This window comes from Myripristis murdjan, chromosome 8 (genome assembly GCF_902150065.1).
Source record: "Myripristis murdjan chromosome 8, fMyrMur1.1, whole genome shotgun sequence".
Lineage (NCBI taxonomy): Eukaryota > Metazoa > Chordata > Actinopteri > Holocentriformes > Holocentridae > Myripristis > Myripristis murdjan.
The window spans coordinates 23232477-23249307 of record NC_043987.1 but is presented as its reverse complement, the minus strand read 5'-3'; the positions used below and the strand labels follow the sequence as shown (position 1 = coordinate 23249307).

The window sequence follows — 16831 nt, the reverse complement described above, 5'->3', positions numbered from 1 at the left end:
TCACCCCCCGGAAGTTAAACTTTTGTACATTTTTACAGCGATCATCCACGAGGTGCCAAACATGCGTCAGGATGGATATAAATAGACTATGTGCTGTAAACTGGCTCCTTAGCTGCAAGTCAACTTCAGTATGAATAAATGTGAGGCATGATGTGGATTTAAATCTACAACCTGAGATTAGTGTAGCAGGAATATTTTTGGGCAGTTCGACGGAGGAACTCCCCACCGGCCTTACTTGAAAGACAGCGAGGATTAAATCAAAGTAATTCAATTGATCCAACTTTCAAACACACGCATTTGATGTGTCCAAGAGGGATAAGTGTTTAAAGTCTTTCCAAACATGCCTCTCTCGCATGATTGACAAGAACTCACACAAAGGCTCGTTGTCTCTCAACTTGCAGTTTCAAAATCCAATCAAGACATTGTCAAAAGTAGTTCATATTTAGAAAAACAACATTGCGGCAAATGAAAGCTATTTAAACATGAAAGCCGAAGACGCAAAAATGCCAATCCTTTTAAAGAAATGCATAATACCCACTTATTTCTATTTTGGGTGACAGGAGGGCTGGAGCCTCTCCCATGATGCATTGGTATAACACTCTGGACCGGTCACCACCCCATCATAGAGCTAATGCATAGACAAACTCACACACAAATACACATGGGTAATTTACAGTCTTCAGTGCTAAAACAGCAGCTCAAGTTTCCATTTCAGTGGCAATTGGCAGGTCAGCTTGCCAAATGCCTTGTTGTAAGCTGATTTAGATGGTGATACATGCTGCACCAAAGCATCATCACCCTGTGGAAACAGTTTTTGCATTTATTATTTCATGGGTAACTCTGTTTCTGCAGCATGAAAAATGCAAAATGCAAATATTATCTTATGCTTACACTTATCTAATCTGTGCTTATCTTCATGTTCTTGGGCGCTATTCATTTTGAGATATCATCTCTCTAACTATACAAAATATGAATGAAATGCTAAAATTTATTTAGTGTTAAGTTGGACTTCAACAAAGCCAAGTATTACGATACTAGTAAGCACTTTACCTTTTCAGAGACATTTGATTCATTTGCAGTATTTTAAATCTTTTATTTTCTATAATAGAGTGGAACTAATAATCAGTCACTATGAAAACAATAAATGCATTTTTCTAGCATATTATGATATTATTGGGATTTACTGTGATGTGTTTTAACCAACTTGTAAAGCCAAAGGCAAATTTCCACAACTTTGGAGAATAATGATTATCTTCTCTTCTATACTGTTAAACTTAGTATATAAATTGAAAGTATTGTAGTGACCCATATAATTATACACTTTTGCACAATGCAAATTTAAACTCTTTTTATTCATGGAGGGTTGGACTGGGGATCTACTTAATTTTGGAATGTTACATTTTGTAATCTTTCCAAAAAAAAAAAAAAAAAAAAAAAAAAAAAAAAGAAGAGGAAGTACAAGGGACTGAGGCAACCCTTTCCTGGCTAAAGCTATAAAGGAGTATTTATGCCACTTGGCAGTCATTTTCTACCCTGGTGTTTTGCAGCTTTTGTCCTCAACCACACAGAAGTGAATGGCAAAAGGAGATTGTTGAACTCCGAACAGAGTCCACCTCTGTTAGTCGACCACATGACATGTGCCTCAGTCGTCTAAGCCATAGGGCACACCCCATCTGCTCTTGTTTACATTTCAGACCAGCTAAGTAGCTAGTGAGTCAGTTAAGTAGGAGGGCTGTGCTAGTTATGCAAATGTACTGCAGGAGGAAGACAATCAATCATGACTGAAGTTTGAGATCATATCCCTCTACTGAATAGCAATCCAATGAGATTTAATTGTGCAGCGGGCAGGTACTCTTCCTACCGTCGCACCTACATCTGCCAGTGTAATCATCCCAGGGAACAACATGATAAAGTGGGATAATTTATATTGTTTGGTTACCAATGGAAAGAAAAATGAACAAAACAAAAGCAGAACAGTTGCAAGTGATTGCCGATAACAAATGCCATATGACAAACAATGCAGGGTGTTCTTTGAGTCTGGTGCAATACAGTTTAAAATAATCTAACAGATTGCAGTGCAGACTATGAGAAATGCTGTATATGCAAAAACAGATCTTGCCTGTAGAGTGGGTATTAAAACTAAACTACAACCATGTAGGCAGAGAATAACAAGATCATTTATAACATGTAAGAAAAAGTAAATTTCAATTTGTATTTAGGCTGTGATTGCTAAACAGCAGTTTCCCTTAATCATGAAAAACATCATGAGACACTAACTGAGGATGTCACTGTAATGCATTCAGTGCGGTGTTATTCAAAAATACAAGCAGAAAATTAAATGTTTACATTGAATTATATGACTAAACTTTATGTAGGTATAGGGGGTTGAAACTTAAAAAAAAAAAAAAAAAAAAAAATCCTCAGACTGTCCACTCTCCAGATGACACGTCCTTTAAGTGACTCGTCTTTGGCACTGTACTTATCATGTGCATTGTGGTCAGTGGATTAGCGATGGATTCCCTGTGATCCTCTTATGGGAGCTGGTCATGTTACACTGCAGTTGACTGAAGTTACAACCGACTGCACCGACACCTGCACTTACCTCCGTAGTCTAGGCTGAAGTCTTCAGTGTTTGAGAGCATCTCTGGTTTCCTCCAGCGCTATGGATTTTCATTGATCCCTCTCCTTGTACTCTGAGGAGAAATAAACAATCGAGATGCGTGTTGTTAATGACTAACAAGGGGTTGTGTTTTGTACAAGTGAATTAATTTTGAAAGGCAACCTCAGCAGACTGTCCACCTTTCCATATATGTACTGCTGCTATGGATACCAGTTTTAAAGGGACAAATACAAAACAAAACAAAATAACAAAAAAAAAAAAAAAAAAAAAAAAAATCCCAAGGTTATCCCTCAGAGGATAACCTTCTCAATCCAACATAGCATTGCAGTCTCCAAAATGAATTTATCAGCATGCATTTTTTTCTTTCCCATGAATTGGAACCATCTCATTAACCTTATCTAACAAGCACAAGCTAATGAAATCCTCTGTTTCAGTTTCTGGCCTTGCCAAAGTTAGTTTTACTAATTAATCAAAAATCAGTTCTCCCCCTATCATTTTAATGACTGCCCATAAACTGAATGAGAACTGCTGCACACATTGCCCAGAGGGAGCCTCAGCCGTCTTTATTCATTTTTATTGGAAGTTGAGATAAAGAGAGAAATAAATGCTTTGTACAGACATGGATGCTTTGTATTCACTGCAGTAAGTAAAATGGAAAATGAAACATGATTTTTTTCATGCTTTTATAATTCTGTTTACAAAGTCTCTGCAGCATGCAGTGGTGCATTAATGGAGGGTTGCAATTTTCACACCTACATACATATTTATGCCTGCATACAACAAGCTCCACATGAGTGCACCATCAGTATTCACATTACTACTCTTTCTGTAATGAAACAACTCTGTGTTCTCATCCCTTGTGATTCTGAGTGTGTGACATGCTGTATCAGATGAAAAGCACCGGCAAAATTCAATCTTGAACAATCGGTAATGGAAATCTGCAAAATGGCTAGAATTTCAATAAATGAGAGGACAGTAGATAATGCAATTCAATTAGCTGGTAAGGCAGCTATTTGCATTCCAGTGAAAGGGGTGATAGTTTAAGTGTCCCAAGGCAGCTGCCTTTCAGCAAAGGCCCATGAAAACACGAAAAGCAGCGGAACCAAGAGAAAAGGAGAGTTTGAGAGTCTTCAGCAGTATTCTTTTAATTACTCATCATAATGACTCCATTTAGCTGTTCAATGACCCATTTTATGGCATTGAACGGGCATGGGAAGCTCTCTGTCCTTGGCAGGGTCAGTGCTGCAGCTGCCCCTGCCTACCATGCTTCAACCAAAGGGGAAGGAAAAATTTTCCCACCGGGTATTAACAGACAGGTTGCTCAAAATATTTCCCTAAAAACATGTCCGCACACATCCACAGTGGCCTCACGACCAGTAATCACTGAGAATAAACTACTGACTGCTGGAATACACGGGTCCATATGGAAATTCAGTTCAAAGATAATCACATAATATGGAAGAAGGATTGTGCATGCAAACTGCTCTGTGATATGACTTGTTAAATTTTGCTATGCATGGAGCAAAGTTCTTCAAAGATTTGCAAGGTTTGTCACGCCTACACGGTGATTAAGTAGGCACCCAGAAGCTAGCTAGGCCACATAAAGTGTGATAGTAACTACAGCCCCAGATTTAACAGGCAGCACCATATGGGATAAATGCCGGGCTTTATCTGGTGAGATTGCTGTAATGATTTTGTCGCTGCAGTTCAGGTCTTGTGGTAGCAAGCAAGTTTTTTCATAGATTTATCTATTTAGTTATATATTCTACAGCTGAATTAATGGTGTGAGTGATTTTTTTTTTTATGCTTGTAACTTGTTTTCATTATGCATGATTTGATTACAAGAACTTTACACACGAGACTGCAGGGAAGTCCTTACTTGGCAACAGAAGTCCAGTTTCCTCTTTAACCACTTTAAGCTGCTGAGTCTGGGACCTCTGACACCGACTGTACTGTCATGGCTAAAAAAGGCTGCTTGTGTATTTACAGTGGCTGTGTGCTTTTCTCTTGGGCAACCATCTGCTCTATGCTATAGTCAAAGTCAATGCTGATCATATCCTGAAACTGTCATTGACTGGACTGTCTTCTCAGCTCACAAGACAAGAGGACGTACGTGGAGGAAAATGATGTGAACATGTGTCGGATCCTTTTTGTGTCACGGTGCCAAGTTTTGACTTTAGTAGTACTCATGTCTTTTTTTAAGTGGAGATTTTTGTGGATAAATACCCAGCACGAGACCATTCCTACCCAGTGTTTGGGGAAACAAGCTGCTACATAACGAGTTAAAGTAATCAGGTTACCTATTTGCAGACATGAATAACTTGTTAATTTTTTTTAGTTTAATAATGAGTGTATTATTTTTGAAACCATCCCTGTCATTACCTTTTTATTTAAATCTTTGAAGTTGAAATGAAAATCCCCTGCAGCAACACTACATGACACTGAACTGGTGGGTTGTTGACTTGGTTTATCTTACTGATGGCGATACAGATGTTGCTGGAAAGGAAGCTGGCTGGCAAATTGGAAGAACATGTAACATGTAAGCAGCTACTTGCACCTCGTAGTATTTACTCTGTGGGAGACTGGTGTTTTTCTAAGACTTGAGAATAAATCGATTCAAAGCACATTATCTAGATTCAGGCAGACCTGTTGTTACTTGTTGCTTGTGCATTTGCTGTCAACAACACTGAAAACATCTGATCTGTCTAAGTCTTGGTTGTCAATAAATTGAAAATGAAGTTTTCTGGGTTGATAGTACACTCAGTAAGGGTTTATTTCTCATCAGCAGTGATGAAATGAATACTTAAAAGCCATTTTTAAGGTTAAAGGCTTACTCTGGTTTAACGTACTTTAAAGTACTCTGAAGTAACTTTCCCCAACACTGTTCATATTACAGAAGTGAGTATTGTTACACTGCAGAGACCCCAAAATAAGATTTAAACTCTAGTAAGTTACTCTGTGGACAATAACTGTAGTCTTGTTTGATGCAGTTTTCAGCCTTTGTTATCTGTGAGTTTTCCTTACCAAAACTGTTTTAAACACTTACTTGTAAAATATCTTTTCTCACAGTACAAAAGAGGTAAATTTAAAACTCCAAACAACTCGATGTCACTCGGGGACAATTACTGTTTGAGTACATTCTCACGAAGCTTTAATCACCACGGAACTTGTACAATTACTAGCTTATTTATAGCTTCACTATCCCTTTCTGACGAGCAGGGAAAGATAACACTCAGCAGAGTGTTTCTCATTTTTTCAAGGTTCCTGCCCTTTTTTTTGGCTTTTCCTATGATATCATGTACAGTATGTCAGGTTTGGTCAGGTTGTAGCCGTGGAAGAAAGAGTGCGGGGAGGGAGGGGTGGAGGTTGCAAGAAGACGCAGACCCCATATGGTCTTGAGGAGCTGGAATTTATGGCACATCTCCAGTATGCTGACCCAGAGCACTGAAAGGTTGGCCATTGGCTCCGATCTGACTGATTCTGCTCAGCTGCTGACGTGCAGAGGGGCACACATGGATATGAGGACAAAAATAGCTTGCAGTGGCCCACAGCTTGACGCAACTGCTCTGAATTTAAATAACTGCCACATTATTCTGTCCCAAGTCAACTTTCTGTAAGATAACTACGGTCACAGTGTAACAATTAGTATTCATTGTATAGAAACCTTTCCATTAAAAACATAATATTGTGAGAACCACTGACTATATATTGCTTGTAGCACTTTATGTCTTTCTTCTGATACTGAAATGAGTCCAAATTGCCATGATATGACTGAGCTCAGGAAGATGAATGCCATATGTAGAATTTCAATGACATTTAGATAGAATATAGATGCAACTAGTATTAAAACTGGGCATGATGATTTATAAAACAGAACTCAGTAAGGCTGGTAGAAATTTAGACTCCTAATGTAAATCCCTCCTGATGTAGAAACCTGGTCGATTCATGCATCTTGAGCATTTGCATTATGTCCAGATAGGGTTTATCCACATAAAAATTCTCGTCCACATGCCCTCAAAATTCATGTAGAACAGATATCTGTATCTGATTGCCGAAACCACCTTAAAAGAAGGTTTGAGACACATTTGAGAGAGAAGTTATGCAAGTGTAAGTGCAACCATCTCTCCAAGACACATTTGACAACCAAAAGTCCGCCAAAAGGATAATGTCATGTGACGTAGATGTCGCCCAAAGCAAAAATCTGAATCTTCACAGCACAACAAGCATAATGAGCACAGAGGACACATGTGGCTGAAGTTCAGAGGAGGCAAGGGTTTACTGCTCATGTCGGCTGATATCTCAGCTCAGTGCAGTTACAGGAATAGGATTATTTTGAGGACAAATTATATGGCAAATGGCTTCAGTTAGATGCAACCTCAAATTATATAGAGCAAGGGTAAGGACAATAATTTGAGCAGCGTGAACAGCAACCAAGTCTCAGTCCATCCGAGTGAAGCCACGTCTGATGACCAAGTGTAAAAGCAATGAGGTTAAAGCCTATCAGCATAGAGTCCAGATACACATCATATGAAACGGCCAGCTGTAAATAAGACCTAGTTTTAGTGTAAACAATATGCATGCAGCTAATTTGGCGCATTTACATTTCAATTAAAGTGTCCAGCAGTGATAGTTAGACAAGTGTCACTTTTACTCAGGTCCACACAAGGCTTGAACTTTTGACCTTTGTTATCATAGGCAGACAGCTTGGCATCTGCTATTTGATTCATACTGTTAGTCTGAAACTGGACGCTTTCGGAAAATAATCCCATTTGAAAAACTTTATGTGTGTATGTGGGGAGGGTATGATATTGAAGATTACCCTAGTGCAGTGTGGCCGAATGAAGAAAGCTGTGAAAATATTCAGAAGTGAGCTGACCTTGTGTCAAATAATCTGTCCCGTCCATATCTCACTGTGTAGAAATGGCAAACCATTTTTGTTGTGCTCATGCATTAAATGAAGGATTAATAAAAGGGTTAACAAAGTAAAGGTCTCCACATTTAGGTGCTTTCAAACCAAAGATAAAGAGAGAACACTAAAGAATGAGATTTGAAAAAAAAAAAAAAAAAAAAAAAAAAAAAAAAACATTCAAGGCATGAAATTGTTGAAAAATGCCCAGTAAAGTCCATGCTCCCATTTCCCTGCTTTATGTGATGTCTGTTATCAGAACATTTACACATTGCACTCCATAGCTGGCAGCTCATTCATTTGCTATCGTTAGGAGCGGGGCAGGAAATGGGCTGCTAACAGTTTGGGTACACCAATGTAATGTATGGTCAATTTATAACTAATCTGCAATAGTGCAATGTATTTGATTTGTCAGGGCCGTCATCATCATCACCCAAAGGTTAATCTTGCTACCTTTGTTGTAAGTGGCAGGTCACAGTCTGTCAAGCCAGCTGAGAAGTGGTTTCGCATGATGTTGTTTCACATTATCAGTATAATTCAATGGCTTTCAAAGCTCCCAGGGGTGGGGGGTTTCGGTCCATGCTGGTGTTGTTATTCAAGAAATCACTTGGTGGCTCTTGCTGTGCAGTCTTCCTCTTGAACAAACAAGGCAACGGAAGAGGTAATGTGAACTTAGGTGGAAAGAAGCAAAATGGATTTGTTTTGTCAAAATGTGGGGCTACAGTATACTTGAATACTGTTCCCAGATAAATTATTCAAGTAAATCCTGCATGATGTCTTCATGAAAACATAGATGGACATGGAACTGCGATTTTTAATGCCATACATATACAGGATTCTATACAAAAGCATGGATTTCATGGACTGAGTGATAGACAAGAGCTACTGATTTGATATTTGGTGTGTAAAGCAACAGAATCCCTTCAGCTTTTCAAGTTTATGACAGTTATAAACTACATTATTTACAGCTCAGATTTGTATTGCATGCATGTGCTGTAGAGCTCCGACAATGTTAATCATTGTACTTTTTCAACACTTGACATAGACTCTGTTTGGTGAGGGTAATCTTCAAGGCAGGGAAGCAGCCAGACACTCATACATTTATTTTTTTCTAAAGAAGAAAGGAGAAATTTTAATGCCAGGGGATTTTTGAGCCGAGCTTGAAGGGAACAATGTTGAAAATGATAGAGGATGAGATTTACTGGATGGAACCCTGAGGCTGATCGAAAGTGTTTACATGAAGAGATGACTTATGCTGCCTCTCTTACCCCTAGTGGGAGTTATTTCAAGTGTTCCTTTTGTGCAATCATGTAAAAAACCTTTTCTAACTCCTGGGTGATGCCCACGATGTGTTACCTTGTTTGGCCAGGCAGGTCTGAACTCACATGGCATCGTGTCTTGCCATCATCCATCAACAATTAAGTCTTATAAAAAACACCAGCCATGCCATGTTGTATTCAATGACCACTTCACAAGGAACACACCATCAAAATTTCTCTACATCTTAATGCAGCATTCCTTCTGTTTTGTGCAAAGGAGAAAATAAAAGTGTTCCACAACATATTGATGTTAATAGCCCACTATAAAAAATACACCCTCTGGCCTACATTGTAATCAATACACATACATTTGATCTCTCATCTTTCGATTTTAGTAGTAATAAAAACAGGACCATTTTCACATGGGCAGACAATACACTGATGCTGAATTTTAGATCATCTCTGTATATTAACTCGCACTGGCCGGTGGCCAAATGGCAGAAGTAAATCTCCCCTCAGTGCAAAAGCAGTACTTTTCAAAGCTCTGAAACTGTGCAAGTCATTTGTCTCCTCGTTGACAATCACAGTTGAGTTAGTAGGCTGCAGCTCACGTATTCAAATTAAGAATGAGCTTATCTTGAGAGGATGACGTGGCAATACAACTTTTGGTTATGGAGGTGAATGGATCTGCGTTTGTGTATTTTCAGTGTGCGCTTATCGTGAGCTGCCAATCAAAAACCGCTAACACATAAAAGCAGATCCAAGCAGGCAGCAGCAGGGGTGGAGGTGGGCGCATTAAAGCAGCAACATTTTCATAGCCATGCAGCACACGGCAACAGATTGCACTGCAGCACATCACATGCAACAGATTTCACACAGAGAGCCACAAACTGGTTAAGTGGTGCTATTTAAGTCTACCTTGTTTTAGAGAATATGCATGACTGGCAGTGTGTTGTGAATACTGTTTGGCAGAACAACAGACTATAGCGTGTTGGCGTTTCCTCGCTGAACTTGCTCATTGGTATTTCTTTCTATAATGTGACCAGAACATTGCAAAAATCCTGTAAACAAAGACATTTTTATGATTAATTACTGCTACTAAAACAATAGTAATAACAACAAATTCATTTATGCACTTCAAGGGTTAATATATAATGTATTATATATTGCAGCATAGGGTATCAAAGTGCCTGTAATTGCTATGTGGTGTAAATGTAATTACAGCAGGCAGCAGGCGTTCCAAATGACCATGAAATCTGAGTGCCTGGAAGTAAATTTGCGAGGTATACTGTACATCCTGAAGTAGCTGATTTCACATCTGAGTGACTCAGCCTCGGTGAGACCTCGAGGTATGGAAGTGAAGAGTTAGAGAGATAGTTTTCCCTGTGGAGAATAAGAGACTATGCGCTGCCTGTTGGACCCACAAACAGCAAGCCATGAGGAAAATAACACACACACAGCCACATACACACAAGAATTTAAACATACAGCCATGTGCATGTGTATGCGCACACAAAACTTAGAAATTGCCTTTCTAAAAATAGACATGCACTACTATTTGCTGTACACTCGGCCATGGCAGGCACTATCTACACTAAAAACACATTTGGAAACAGAATGGGTTTCCTGATAGCTTCATGAAAGCAAGAAACTGGTGTTCTGTTCCTTCACTCATTCAATATTAACGTAGTGCTGCGTTTCTAGAGCACACATAATGATTCCATAATGGCTCTGCAGGAAAACAGCACATGCCTGTTCTTTATTGGTAAGCCGCAAAATGTTCACACTAGTTGTATGCCAAGCATGTGTGGAAAGCCTTCTAGTCTGTGGGGAACTATGTAAAAACTAAAAGTCATTTTCAACCAAGAAATGCTTTCCTTTCTAAACACTGAACTCATTTATGGCAGTTCAGAATATGTTCTCCTTATCTGTGGCTGTCACAATACCAAAACCAAAACTAAATAGAATGCTAAACAAAAACAAAATTTAACATATTTGGGGAAAGGGGAAAAAATGAGAAAACCCTGTCTGGAAAATGAAAATGAAAATGAAGTCTATGATGGAAAAAGTGCAAACAGTGCTCAAGCTTGTTATGGATTTATCCCCTTGACCATCTACGGTGACTGGCTGATTTACCAATTTGAAGAATACATCAGCTGATCATAGCGCTGGATGTTGGCAGCGGGTTCTGCCTATTGGCTATGTGGGTTGCACTGTTGGAGTGTTTTATATTTTTTTAGCTGTGTTTTGGGATTAATCTGTTAAGACAATAACATCACTATCAATTTATATTTACTAGTAGAGGACTATTTTTTATTACTGGGTCTTATCTCTTCTCTATTTATTTCTGATTTGGAAATGATTCAGTTCAACCTTTTATTGACCATTATGGCTCTTAATATTCTCAGTGCAGCTGCAAAGCTCCTTCTGCAGCTACTGCGGCTCAGACATCAGCTGCTAGACTTTTAACTAGAACTAAGGGGAGACGTCATATAACCTCCATTTTAGGCAGCTTATATTGGCTTAGATTAATAAATACTTTTAAGGGAATGAATGGCTGAGCTCCAACTTAGTTTATTTTACAGAGCTTTTAACTCCCAGCGCAGTGTTAAATCTACAGCCAAGCTTTCTTGACCGTTTCAAGGTCTCCCAGATGAAAGGTGATCAAACGTTTGCAGCCACAGCACCTAAACTGTGGAGCAACAGGCGCAGGAAATATGAATTGCAAAAACTATTTTCTTTGCAGACACAATAAAAAATCTTTCCCCGACAACTCGTTGCTATTCTTTCATCAGTATGCTATATTTGAATAAAACTGTGATGTGATTTTTGAACTATCAGCTGTCCATCAAGCATCATTTGAGCTCTCCAGTCTACAATGTTATTACATATTTGTACCTATGTCATTAAATTTATTTGTTGTTATGTTAAGGACAACTGTCCAAGTCTTTCCTTTACTATAGCAAAGTGTTTCCTTAATGGAAACTTTAATTTTACATGTAAGTACTATTGTTGCCTTTGTGGAGGACCTTTTCTTTGAAATACCTACTTATGTCTACATGCAGTGTTGTAGAAACCTATATGTGCAATGCCACTTCTGTTGTTCCAACATATAAAAACTATACACTTAACCTTTGCCTTCTTAGAGCGAACGCCACTATTTATTCTTCATTTAAGACCAGCAGCCATTTCTGTCTTCTGTGAACAGACCGGCTGCTGTAGGTAAGAACGGAGCCTGGGGTCAAGAAGCAGGAAAGCTCATAAGTGCTACCAAGAAAGGCCATGTGGACATGCATGCAGCACTGACGCTAATGTAGCCCCCGGTTTGCTTTTGCTCTCTAGGATCATTCGACAAAAAAACATCTTCATGGCATTTTCTAAAATACTATAGTGACTTTTATCTACAGTCAAAGTCAGGTCTCTTGAGTGACACAGGCAGTAATTTGTTATTATCCCAAATATGTGGGGTAGAATGATGAACATGACAAGTATAACAGGGGCTCTGCATGTTTTTACTCTCGCTGTCTCTGTTGCTTTTAGCAGATTTTCTTCAGGGCAACACTAACTAAGAAGGGCATTGTGTGCTGGTATTCTAGGATTGTCTGCGAAATGCTGTTAGGATTACGTCTAAGCCCAGAGGAGACTAATGCACAGTGGCTCTTTTCAGGAAAAGAAAGGATTCACGCTACATTGTACACGTTCACTATGGACATGCATCAAGACAGAGAGAAACATGAAAAAGAGAATCCTCTATAGCATCAGTCGTGTACTGTATATCACTGTATGTAAAGCTGTTTTCATTATTGCTAGGTTGGACTAATTTGGCCACCAAACTGACACAAACACCTCTATCCACTGACCTTTACAAACACCAAGAAAAATGACTTGCCCTTTAAAGGTGTGGTTTAACCACAAACATATCCCTGTAGATTACTGCTAATAAATTCCATTTGCACAATGGCACACTTGCAAAGATTACATTCAAGAGGCTGCTTTGTGTGTAACACTTTGTCTGAAATTCCCAGGAGTGAAATTTCGGGGCATATGGGAAGACATATGGTGTAATGAAGCACTGATGTTACAACAACACTCCTATCCACCGTTGCTTTCTGAGTCCCAAATAAAGACCCTAACCAGAGGCGTCTGCAGAAGATTTCCAACATAGCCGCAATTATTGAAACAAGACCCACAGCGAGGAAAAGTCTCACAAAAACACTACCTTTCATTTTAAGATAGGTCTGGTCTTCAAAACATTATTGCAGCTGAATACAAATGGTGATACTGAGGGCAGGAAGGAAGTCCAGGGTCACTCTGTGAAGTATCCCATGGTCCAATCATCTTAGGAAAATTAACCAGAATAGCCGTAGGCTGAGCTATTAAAAATATTCAAGTGAATAAAATTACCACATTTATCATTTCAAAATGGTTTATCTCAGCATGTTAAGAAAGAACATTATGTGCATATTGTCAGGCACACTCTTGCTCTTGCTGTTCTGTGTTAGTGATTATACATCATGGGTGTCTAATAAAATTTGACTAGTTACATTCACCTCGGTGTGCTGAGACTGAGGCACTGTGGTTGTGTCAAAGTCAAGATACGTGAGTAGCTGTGAAGTTCGGCTATAGTGTGTAAAGGACAAAAAGGTATAAGCCCTCCATAAAGAGGGGCTTGCAGCCTAATTGATGGGATCAGAGGAGACTTAGAGGACTGCGAGGTGTGAAAGCCTAGAGTTTCTGCATTCATGGACTGCACCCATAAGGCCATTAAAATGTTTGAGCTGGTTGTCAAGATGACATAGTGCTCAAAAATCCTTACATTTGAATTAATTATGATACCTAATACAATTCAGATTGAAGTTTCACTGCACAGAACTGACTGCTGCTGTATGACAAAAGCATGAGACGGAAAACACTGTCTCTATTTAGTGGTAGGTGATGCATATCCAGGACACAATATGACATGAAAAATGACATAAGTTATTTTGCCCTGTTCAACTCACAAAGCGCAGCATGCAACAGGACAGAGGGAGCGTTGGTGTTGGACCCATGGGGCTGTACATATGTTAACATGGAAACCTGCAAGGCCACAACACAAACCAGGAAAGACAGCAGCATGCGACGTGCCCCCGCATTGAGAGTGGGTTAAAGGAGTTTGCAGGGCACGTCCTGGCCACTCAACACAATGTGCAAGAGAGAGATAAATTCTCCTTTCTTTCGACACATTCCCATGCACTCCCATGTTTAGGAGCACAGTCAAACTAAAACTGATAGGCCATCTGGCCCCATGCACAGTTTGATATCTGTCCTATCATATATTCAGTGCTGATAAATGTTGAGAGTCAATTTACTGCTGCAGACACAAACCGTGTGACTGTTCATTAATCCCCTCATGAATATGGAATAATTCAGACCTCATTGACCTGATTGGTAATGTGACAATAAACAGCTTTGGAAAATCACTCCTGACCACAGTGCCTTAATTTCCAGGTGAGGGCACCGTTTTCGCTCTCCCTGCCTCCCTCTGCAGTAGGTCCACTTAATAAATCACAGTTTAACACTCCGCCTCTACTCCGGAGCCAGTAAAACCAACGTCAGTGGCTGTGTGGAAGAATTCTCATGACTCAACAAGCCTTTGGCTGAAAGAGAGATTATTTGCTCTCTAGGGAAAACATAACTGGGAAAAAAAATCATGGAAAGGCAAAATTCAGATTCAAAGATTGAAATTTATCTAATTAGATTCAAAATTAAAGGCACTGGAAGCACAGAGGGAAATTCAAACCACTCGACTGTTCACTTGCATTTACAGTGATATGAGTGATGATTAGCATAAATGCCTCTCTTGAATGATTTGAATAATTAAAAAGGGAAAATGAACAAACATCATCTATAATACAAGGGATAGACAGTAACTTGAGATGCATGAATATACAGGTGCTGGTGTCCATGAAAGACCTGCTCAAAAGCACCGGTGTCACATTTTATGGCTCAATTTACAGTGTGCTACAGGGGGGAAAATTATCCATTTTCTCTCTTGCTTGTTGCAGTTTTGCATAATCATTTTATGTAACATCGCTTCATGGCTATATTTCTACGATACCAATGCAATTAAATCATCAGTCTCCCACAAGAAATTAATCAGACAAATCATATTAACCATCAAAGGCATTTAGGATGACACAATAAATGAGAACCACCTATGCACTGCAGCTATTGTTTTCTCACTCAGCACTTCTATATGGGAAAGAGTTAACAAGCTAAGTGTCTGCACTAAAGGCATTATTCAGTGTCTTCATATTGATAGGTCTTGCCAGAGCTGATTCATTAAAGGGTTTGAGAGGAGCTGGTAATGCACTTGGGGCTCTGATGAAGCTACAGTGTTTGCTGAAGCCAAGCAGACAGTGCAAGTCTTTACGGTGCAATGCTTCCCCCACTCAAAACAGCCAAAATGACAACTTACAGCAGCACACAGAGCACTGGGATCTTGTAATAGCTTGTCAGTAATGTATCTCTTTGGCTGCAAAATTGTTGACATTCACATCAGTTTGAAAAAAGATTATTTCCAGCAGTTTGAGAGGAGATAATTCATGGTACAGCCTATATTCTGCGATGCAGTGAAAAATGTTTACAGTAATAAACCAGCTGCCATGTTGAAAGCTGTGAAAGTGCCAAAATTGGTGTTTGGTTTGTTTGTTTCTTTGTTTCTTTCTCTCTTTTTACGATTGCCTAGTGTACTAACTTGTGTTTCCACCCATATTAAAATACTGTAAATGCACTAGTAAGTGTTTAATCATCCTAATGCACTAATGGAAACAGGGTGTAACCACACAATGTCAATGCTGAGTACACTGAGATAATTTGTAAAAAATAAGTGCTTACTGTAATACTTGCCTCCCTGAGTCATCGTGGGATGGAAGGTGTGATACAGTTCTGGACTGTCGCCAAGTGGCCCAAAATTATTCATCCAGAATTTATTTGAATTTAAATGTTTGCACACTTTATGATGTTTGTGTTGCTGCACCCTTATATGTACTTTCTGTATTTGACGTAATGTCATTTAGTATTTCCAAACTTTTTATAGTCAAATAATCCATTTGCAGTACTTTTCCACAGATTAGCACCACAATTTGAAGTAACAATGTACATTTTTTCCTGTTACATTAATTGAGTAGCCTGTCGTGCATTTGTACTTTTTTAAAGTATTTTTAAAGTCACCAATTTAGTTTTACAGAGGTATTTTATTTTATTATTTTTTAAATTTTATTTGGTGAAGTATCGTAGCAGCAGAAACTGGCCCACTGTGGAGCCTTTCATATTGAATGGTCGGTCAGCAAAGAAGACAAGAATAATTTGGCTTCACTTTGTGTGGAAAGACTCGTGCCTTCACTTAAAACTCTTTTCAGGTGTAGCAGACAAATAATAAGAACAGAATAAGAAAAATAAGAATAAGGCAAACAATTCCATATAGTGAATCTTGAATAAAGACAAGTTGTTTTGGCACATGTGACCCTGAAAGAGCTTTTTCAAATTTCATGGTGACGCCCTCACAAAATCCATAGCATCAGATATTATCCGTACAAAAATGCGAAGGCAAACACAAAAACGGCCAAACTCAAACTTCTACTGAGTAAAACTTCAGCTGTGAGTAACACTTTGACATGAGCAGCAGGTTTTGGTACTCTTTCAAACCAGTGGGCGAAGGACAGCGTTAAATTAACTGTTATCAAGACTGTTTTACACTTGGGACTTTGTAAATTTTAATTGATCTGGGTAAAGCTTTGATCCAAATTCCAGACTGTCTGACACAAATTCCCTGTCAAAGTGGCCTCTCTGAGAAGTTGCTCTGACCAAAAAATTGAACAAAGTCTACAAAGCGCAGCACTATGGCTTGTCAGACCATGAACTCTCATAATTTGCTGTGCCTGTTGAAAACAAACCTCCCTGTCTGTTTGAGGACTGGCTGCACAGCTCCTTCTGAGCAGTGTGTGTGTGTGTGTGTGTGTGTGTGCGAAGCTGCACACACAACCTGAAGCCCTACATGCAGGAAAT

The 16831-nt window shown here is 39.1% G+C and overlaps 1 protein-coding gene across 2 annotated transcripts in view; it reads right to left on the bottom strand.

The window, feature by feature from the left end:
* elfn1a (extracellular leucine-rich repeat and fibronectin type III domain containing 1a) overlaps window positions 1-16831 on the bottom strand; it is a 76660-nt gene that overhangs the window by 19383 nt on the left and 40446 nt on the right. For both annotated transcript variants that reach the window (XM_030057101.1, XM_030057102.1), the window contains exon 2: window positions 2603-2693. The gene's annotated coding sequence lies outside the window, so the exon portion shown is untranslated. The remainder of the gene's footprint in view (window positions 1-2602; window positions 2694-16831) is intronic.